General features: G+C 36.2%; 1 protein-coding gene across 2 annotated transcripts in view; it reads right to left on the bottom strand.

Annotated features, from left to right (window-relative positions):
* LOC128987778 (RNA helicase aquarius) overlaps positions 1 to 9,940 on the bottom strand; it is an 83,344-nt gene that overhangs the window by 43,426 nt on the left and 29,978 nt on the right. The window lies entirely within an intron of this gene.

Here is a 9,940-nt window from a genome sequence, read left to right as displayed (position 1 = left end):
AGAGTTATTTACCATCTCAAAATATTTGTTCAGATACCAAAAATACCAAAGTGATTGTAATTTAAATATCTACTAGTACACGGTGAGATTAGAAATTTTCTTTGTTGTTTTTTCTATATTTTATGAATTAGAACGTCTAGGCAAGTGTCTTTCCAACAACTCCAAGCCTCAACAACCATAACTGACTTCCAACAAATGGAAGCTTTGACAACAACTGTCTACAATTTAGTTCCAAACCTTAGTAACAATTCATTTCAAACCATAACAGCATCATGTATCTTACAGCAATCTTTAAATACAACAACCTGTAAATAAAATCACCGAGGTTGTGGACATCAATACTTGAAAACAAGAAAATACTACAACACGAGGAATTAATTTCTACTGAACATTACGCACCCGCTATTAGGCATTTATGAAGAAATATTTTTGTTGAATATTTAATAATGCAAATACAATGAGACAGTTTCATTTCATTTAGGTATGTTTTACACTGTGAAATATGTTATATGTATGTGCAAGGCGTTGTGTACAAAAATCGTTACCACAAAAATTGTGTAAAACTAGTTTTTGCTGTAAAGTGAATATAGAATATAGATTTAATAATTCATTGATAAATATTTTTATAAAATGCCTAAAAGCACCACAAGGGGGTTTATCTACAAAAACTTGAAATGTTTAACTTAATTGCTACATAATATCTAGTCAATTAAAAACAGAGTATTAACAGAACTAAATTAACGCAACTTTTTATTAATTACCGTAACTAATAAAAAACTTCTTAGAAAACAATTTTAACCCCCTAAAAGTTGAAATTTATTATTGAATTTTAGACGAGGGGGGGTTATTAGTAAATATTCAAAACAAAGGATTATTTCAATAAATTTGCTTTTTAATAGGAAAATGTAACAATCTTTCCTCATATCTTATTCTTTCATACTTAAATAAAAAAATTAAAGATTATAAAACTTTTGGAATGTTGTTTGAGCTTATATAAAAATCACAATGAGGGATTGTCAATTTTATCTCTTAGACTTAATGTTGTTTATTTAATTTAATAATTACTACCATAATATCTTCTTTAGGTTGAAATTATTTAAAACACCACACTGTTTATTAAAACTAAACTAAACTAAGTATTGTGCCAAAGAATAATTATTTTTGTAAATATAGTAATAGATTATTGAATTGGTTTAAAATGTAATTAATTAGGCTTTTTATAGTTAATTTTTAATGAAATTCAGTACTTATAGGATAACACAAGTCTATCGTATTTATTAGTCTAAGAAGCATGGTCATTTTATGATTCAATTTATTTTTAAATCTGCCATTGAAATGCTTCAAACTTGAGTAAGCTTCAAAATATTAGTAATTTCAATGTGTTACTTAAAATTTAGCTAAGGGTAGAAATTTATTCATTGTAGGAGCAAGAGCCCAAATATAAATTAAATGTTTAGTTGATAAGGAAAGAATGTATGTGGAGATCTTACAAGATGCTAAGCCTTGCCTACCATAATTCTTAAAATATGTTGAATGTTGATTATACACAAGGAATAAACTTGATATTGTAACAAACAATGCAAAGTTTTGTAAACCATAATGAAACATTTTATACTTGTATGGTGAATAGTCCTATGACATTCCTAGGTCAATTAGGCAAAAAGCGGATAGTCTTTGTGCTTAATTTGGGCTGTATCGGTTTAGAAATTTAGTCCAGACGGATACACACCATCTCAATTTTATAATAGTATAGATGTGACTAATATCATTGACTATTAGTCAAAGCTAATATACAAACAATTTATGTATGCTTTTCTGTAACAGAGCTTTTCAGAGGAGGGGATTTAGGGACAGGGGATTTACACAGGATTTTTGTGGGCATTCTAATATCTAGAATGCCTACATTATTTCTATTTTCTATTTTACACATTTATATTTTCTATGTCCAACCTTCACATCCTATGGCACTAGGCTCTCTAGCCTTGAACAGTTTTCCACAATATTACTGTACTCCTAAATATTTCAATTTTGACTTACTTTTACATATTCTATGTGTACTTAGTGAAATTCATTCTGTACAACAACAACCCATCTAAAAATCTAGTCAGTACCAGTTATTTGAGTCATTCACATGCCATTTTCATAATAACGCTCCCTATATCTATCATTTACTGGCTTGAAACCCTTTTTTCCAATCAAATAAACGGCCATGTTTAATATATAACTTTTAACATTTCTATGGTCTCTTACAATGGGATAAAAATCAAAAGGTGCACTAAAAGAGTAATAGTAAATCCCCAAAATAGTAATTGAGTCTTTTCAAATTAGTTTATTATTCACTTTTCTATGGCTTATAGTTTATAGCTTATAGCTTCTTCTATTCTATCTTGACGGTAAAGAATTTACATTTTATACCAGTGCGCTACTTAAGTAAGCAATTTGAGTCTTAATGAATAATTGCTGATGACTTTACCCTGTAAGTCCATGCTACTTCACTCAAGTCAACGCCTTACAAAAAATAAACCTATATAATGGATTGTTGAAAATTAATTCCTATTAATGAATGAGTGTGTATAGTCAATGGTAGAACGTATTTCAAGAATACTGTAACATGTTTTTCTAAGTAGTTTTTATGGATTAGGAAATTACTTGTTAGCTTTTAAGAAGAATAAAACTTTGATACTATGTGTTGTGTTTTTTTTTGTGTTTTAAAGTGATTCATTTTTTTAAATTATTTAACATACATACCAAATTCCATAAAGATCGGTTTGAGACAATCCAATGTTTATGTAAAAAATATATAATGGTGGATATCTGGTTAACCAAGCGATTTTGGAAAAATGTTTATTCTTGATTTTCTCTTTATTTTGTTTGACCTAAGTAATCACTAAGTTTTATTTTTTTATTTTTATTTTAAAGACGTTTTAATTATGTCCCCACCTTTTTTTCAACATCCTGCATATAAATCTAAATTAGTGTTCAGGCTCTGAATACGACCTTTGGACATACGTTTAACAATTAAGTTTTTGCTGCTTTTCTGTAAGACTTCCAAAATAGTATATTACAGACATTACTAGACCGGAAAATATGTGTTTTTTTGGACGAGTGTGTGTGGTTGTTCCTATACGATGGATTACGATTTACGATGTTATTAAGTCAAACACATTTTGGACGAGTGATGTACGTTTTTTGCCATAGGCCTACTACTCTAAATTTAGCTAACAATAACAAAACTGTCAAAATCTGTTATAATGTTCACATCTACAGGATAAGAACTCATTTAACTTAAGGACTCATTTTATGTTTTTGTTTAAAACCACCTACAGTCATTAAACTAGTACCGTACGTCTTCAGTGTTCATCGCCCGCACATTGTTAGCTCACACCGCTTGCTACGACTGGCTTGAGAGTGATAGCAATGATAGTGACGACGAACTGTTTAATATGTTCAGCATCCAAAAGATTTAAAAGGATTCATCCAACTGATCTAAGAAGAACCCGAGTTCCGTCATCTAACCATAACGCCATAACGGATGACCTAATGAATTGGTAATGGTGGGGGACGGTGACAGTGACAGCCCAATACGATACTCATTGGTATGCAACTACGCATGCGCGTATTCGGCGAGCGGCAGCGACGTCGCTCGCGTATGAACATAGAAATACATATAGGGTAAACAACAACTTGTTGTAGTTCTGTTATTAATACGGTATGAAATGATAATTTCATTAACATTTAGAACTACATTAGCGACATCTTTCGAAGACGTAGTAGCCTATGACGTCTGCCGACGCCGGTGTGAAAAGTTCCCCGTATTTACATTTTATTCTATGTGGAATTTCAGGTATTCCATGGCATTTTTCAGGTTACGTCACCTCGTCGAGGTCATGTAGCGCATGTAGCGGCTATGTACTACCAATACACTATCACCATACGACCACGGTTGACTGTAAACAGTGACGTGTGTGGAAAGTACATCACTGCTGAGGTCAACAGGTGAGTCCCGTCACAGGTGACGTCACCTCATCGAGGTCATGTAGCGGCTATGTACTACTGTACTACTACACTATCGCTATACGACCACAGTTGACTATAACAGTGACTATTAACAGTGACGTGAGTGGAAAGTACATCACTGCTGATGTCAACGTAAGTCCCGTTGAAGATTACGTCATCTAGGATGTGGTAGGCTATGATGGCTATCTCAGTTAATTTGATCACTTAAAAATGGGGGAAATTAAGGAAGGAGTCAATTTCAGCAACCACGGTCCACACAAGTGGGTGACGTATGCGAATGTTTACAAACTTCGCTGATTAGATTGCGACAGGCGGACTCTTGACACGCATTGTTGGGGCGAGAAATACGTCGCTTCACACGACACATAGCTTCAACAACGAATCAACCAGGGCAGCAATAGTGTGATGTTTAGACAAGGACCCAGATTTCTGTCGGCCTACATTGACAGGTGCACTACTGTACGATGCCAGTGGCGAACGTCGTCGTTTGACCTTTCCGCTGCGTCAGTGTCTGCAGTGCATTGAGACCAGTTTTTACCTAGACTGCCATAAATGACAAGACGCCAAGTCTGACAAAGACACCGGGGATCAACAAACTCCACAGCAGAATACAATAACACTCACAGCCAGCTGGGGCCACAGGGCAATACAACTGATATAATTAGAAATTAAATTTTCCAACACTGTTCTCGTCGTATTGGTACTCTTTATATGAGAGTTATCAAATTAAATAACACATAAAGTCAGTAACGTTTATAACGATCCCTAATATAAGCCTGCCCAATTTATCAATATACCAAAAGTTTTAGCCACTATGGATTCTGTACAAATTGAATGAAGTAAACACAAATTGGGCTCTTTATTTGCGATTAAAACAGTTTGAACATTGTTTACTGAACCAACTGTTTTATGATCATCACTTAACTCTTATTGATTATACGAGCAGCTGCTGATAACGCCAACGTCGGCCAGGTGGTAGTTGGCGGGTGATGAAGTGGAAGTGTATAGGCTAAAAAAACCAGTTCACCACGTGCCGTGCCGCACCCCTCACCCCTCGCACTGGTTGTAGGGGAGGGATGTGCCATCTCATCTACCTCCTGTATAGACCTAGCAGCTGATTATTATCAGTTCGAGGAGAATAATTAGGCTACGAAGGAAGTACATAGAACTCTCGGAAACATTGCCGACGCAACGGTTCGTAGAATTCTGAGTCACTTCCTGGTCACTTCTCGACTGACTTGAACATTTTATTCAGATACAGTAGCATGGTGATTTGATTACATCAGTTAGTTCATTCAAAATTAACTGAACAGGAAAATATGTAGAGGTTTTTTTTTATTTTATTTTATGGCTTAAGTTATGGCTGTATGCGTTGGACAGAAGAATAACAAAGTCTAGCTAAAAGTTTAACTGTTTTAAAAAGCAAAACTAATTTGTCAGTCTATAACCTGTCTAATTTGTCTAGCTCATAACCAACGATATAAACAACTCATATTCAGTTTGTGGAAATTATCAAATACAATAAAAGTCCATTAAATTCCTAACAGAAGTATAATGGTAATACCATCAAAATGATAACTCAAACAAATATAAACATAATAAAAAATAATAACACGAGCTAATAGTATATTGCTTGTATCTGAATATTTTGGTAAACAACCGGTATAGTATTACGTATTGTATTACCTCTCAATTTCTAGTAAGAAATAAATATCTCGATAAGTTATTGCAGCACAACAAAAGTATTTATTATAGAATGAATTACTTATGATTGGCATAAACGCATTTATCGGTAAAACAATTATCGTAGTAATTTAAGACTGAGTTGGGTAAATTGAAAGAGGGACTTGTGCAGTGAAGCAACGAATCTTTCCATAGTCTTTGTTTGAATTAGGTCGAAGGAGCGTTTAAAAATAAGGACGGACGAAGGGGCGAAAACTAAACAAGTCTGAGTAGAAGCAGATAACAGACAATCAACGAAGAAGTAGAGGATACAGTACAGCCAGTTTTATCCCTCATTTGGTTACATAAGTTTATATTCTAATAACATTACTAAGTTTATTGAAGTCATGAACTGTACGAGTCATTTTCACGATATCATATGCTGTAGCTCTACTACGATCTTATGGGGTGGTCTAGTGACTGAGGGTGCATTCACAAAGAAAGCTGGTTACAAGCGCTTGTTGGCAAGCGCTTGCAAGCTCGAACCGGCGTGAGAAAAGTCAACATACAGTAGTATCAAGCGTGTGCGTTCACAGACAAAGCTTGTGCCGGCTAGCAAGCGCTTGTTACAAGCTCTGACAAGCACGCAAGAACGTTTCATACTTGTTTTCCGGCGCTTGTTGACCGAACCAGTCAGTTACAAACTACTAACAGTAGTAACAGTGCAGTATGGGTGTCGATGAGTTGATAGCTCAAGTATTTAGAGCTTCCAATTTCCAAACAAATATATTACCCACATATTGTGGGTTTTTCCCTAGAATGTTCAATAACGTAACCAATAGGACAAATATAGCATATATGTATTAAGATTATAGGCAAACACATTTAATTCAATATTAATTAAGTATTGGATTTTTTTTTAGATGAAACTTGTATACTTTTACTTTATTTACCTAGAAAATTAAATCATTTGAATATATCTCACAATATTATTTGCATTATAATTAATCTGCTACATAGGGTGCTTAAAACTCCCTTCGAGTATTTTTAGGTTTTATTATTGGTCAAAAATTCGTTCTGGTACATGGATAGGTTGCTTATGCCAATTCCTCCAAAACTTCACTAAAACACTTTCAGTTTTCTCGAGGATATAATTAAACGTGGTTAACTCCATTCTCATATAAGAAAAATACCTCACATTGTCCAATTTCAATTGATTAAATAGATGGTGGTATTCCCCGGACCTACCTCTTTCGCGGTTAATTGCATGAACATCTACTTTCCTTCTACGAATTTTTAATTCTACTTTTTCAATCAAAAATAACTCTTCATCACTTGAGGAAGATATTGTCTCAACCAGAGCTGAGACTACAATGAGCTTGAAATGCAAGCGTTTGTTGTGAACATACAACAGCATTCTCAAGCGCTTGGAACATGCGCTGAAAGTAAGTTACTTGTAACCAGCGTTCTTTGTGAACGCACCCTGAGAGCGTAAAGGCCGGGGCCACACGACGCGGATCATCCGCGCAGACGGACCACGCGGATCATCCGCGTGGTCCGACAACACATTGAATCAAATAAGAGTGGCCACACGGGGCGATCCTAAGCCGCCTGGGCGGATTGTCCGCGCCATGTCGCGGATAGTCCGCGCGATCATAAGCCGCGTTGGAGGGGATGACACACGTAGTCTTATGAGAGTGGCCACACGATACGGATTGTCCGCGCGGTTGGAGCTCATTTTCAAGCATTTGTAGTTGTTTTTTTAGTTTGTGCTTGTGCGTTTCGGTTTATAGGTGTAAAATGTTCGATACAGACAAATCAATAGAACTTGTTTAAAGACAATGTGGGAATCCTCATGTTGTACATTTCTCATGAGTATATATTCCTTAGTTATATGCGGTCAAAGCAATTGAAGTAGCTCGTCAAACGATGCTATCTACATGCGATAGCAACAAAAAAGACTCCGGACTATGGTTTCGCATGTGCTCGTAAAAGGTTTGGAACACAAATGGTTTATCGGTTATGAAATTATGGACCCATTGATTTCTGTTTGCCTTAGGCTCTAGCTCACCACACGCTTCTAATGCACAAACTAACATACCGGTACGTGTTTCTTCCATGACTACAACGAGAACGAGTGAATTAAACCATGTTAGAATCTCAGTACGTAGGCTGGGAAACCTCAACCGGAAGCGGTTCATCCGCTCCGTGTGGCCGGGACATCGTCGCGCGGCTTATGATCGTACGATCATAAGCCGCGCGGACAATCCGCCACGTGTGGCCCCGGCCTAAAGAGCGCGGTACTTCAGTCCCGGCTTCAAATCCCGCCAAATCACCAATGGATTTGATCTAATTAGTGATATTGCCGTAACCCCTAGCCTGAAGTAATGTGTAAACAATCCCAGGCTTGTGTCTGACGTCCTAGGAAAAAACTACAATCTGATACTATTATTTCATTGCGGTACTCAAATTCACTGGGGTTCTTTTTCCGCAAACAAAAGCAAATCGGTGACCGTTCCGGAAACCCTGACTATGACCACACTAGACAAACACCAACCAATTGCAAACGATCCCTCTTTAAATTGTATTGAATGAAGAGGTAGGGGTAGGGGACCGAGCACCTGGCCTTGTCGTGCTTGCCACTACACACTCACACACACACTCACACGCGGACGTGCGTGTCGTGCCACCGCGTGCCTTATCACGCCACTCCATCAACCCGTTCACTGCACCATACCAACACAAACGTAGTGCAGTCTTGTGTCACCAACACACACACACACGCGCACACTAACATACAAAACGCCGTTATACAGTGATCGATTAAACTTCCAGAACTGAATGCAAACCCAAACCATTGTTGTATGAGTTTAACAAAACAGGCAAATGATAACCCTGCCTGCCTCCCCACCTTAACCCATGAAAAAATAGTACGATGCTATATTAGTGTATCCCACTTTCAAAATTGGCATTCGAAATTAACTTGAAACCATTTTAAATTGAATATATAAGACAAAAAAAGACAGCGTCAACTAATTATTTCTACTTGTTAGACTGTGTTTGTAAGTATTGCTACAAAAAATAAAATTAATGCGAGCAGAAGAACGCAATTTGACGACTTAACAAATCAACAATATAATGATGAATCAAAACAATACATAAGTTTAATATACCTTATTGTGTTAAAAATATACCTACTGTTAAATGTAATGGAGTATGGTTTTTTTATGGTTATGGTAATACTGGTATAATGCCTTAAATTAAAACTTAATATTACAGTATACGCCTGAATTTTGGTGCTGGGTATAATTGGACAGCAAAGAAAGTTGCTTACAGTGCAATTTATTATAAGAGCCTAGCGTAAAACTCGAAGAAAAATATTGATTTTTTTTAGACGCAATGAAAATTAGGACAAAGAGAGTGAGTAGCTACACATGCGCAGTATACCGTTGTCCTAATCCGAGGAAAGACTACAGAAGACGATGCAATTTGTCGTCATTACAAAAACCGTCCACTTCCTTATTACACGACCCGACCGCGACTTGCAAGAGAAAGTCTGTTGTGGCTGTGACTGCGAGTGCGACGCATACAACGCACAACGCATCGTCAGCTTACTACTAACTAAACTAACTTAAACTGTCTTGAACTTCTTAAATAACTACACGCAATATAGAATAGGCCTATACAAGTGTGGATTCAGATTGCTAAATGATTACCTATACACTAGTTAGGGGTTAGTAGAACGTATCAAAACAACAAACTGAAAAACTGTAACAGTCCCGATAAAACATCCTTTACACGTGTCATGTGAGTTTACAAAGTTTTGTCAACTGCAGGTTGAGTATAGGTAAGAGAATTGAATGATTCACGAAAAAAACAATTAGGCGACCATAAACCACTAATAGCGTTTACATTTGTATATCTTACATCTAGCAATTGTTTAGTACCGGTACGGTACTCATTGTCTATTGTCATACATTTTCGATTCTAATAAGAAACATTGTGAATGTAGGCTATGTGATGTAATGCCATGCCACTTAATAAAGAAAATATAATAGAGTGAGACAAATTTTGATAAAATCAATTAGATGAATGTGAATGATACATTCAATGCCTTACAGCTCAACACGAACACAACGAATTCACACCATCAAACGCCATTATGCCGCACTACACTGATTACTAATGTTAGTTGACCGTGACAATATCAGTGATAAAACAAGGCCGACTCGGATTCGTCTCGCTTTAGCCCCATTGTTGT

The sequence above is a fragment of the Macrosteles quadrilineatus genome, unplaced genomic scaffold, assembly GCF_028750875.1.
Source record: "Macrosteles quadrilineatus isolate MER2022 unplaced genomic scaffold, UCM_ALF_1.0 Scaffold_1__1_contigs__length_201487025, whole genome shotgun sequence".
In the NCBI taxonomy this organism is placed as follows: domain Eukaryota; kingdom Metazoa; phylum Arthropoda; class Insecta; order Hemiptera; family Cicadellidae; genus Macrosteles; species Macrosteles quadrilineatus.
This window is presented reverse-complemented; position numbering and strand designations above follow the sequence as displayed.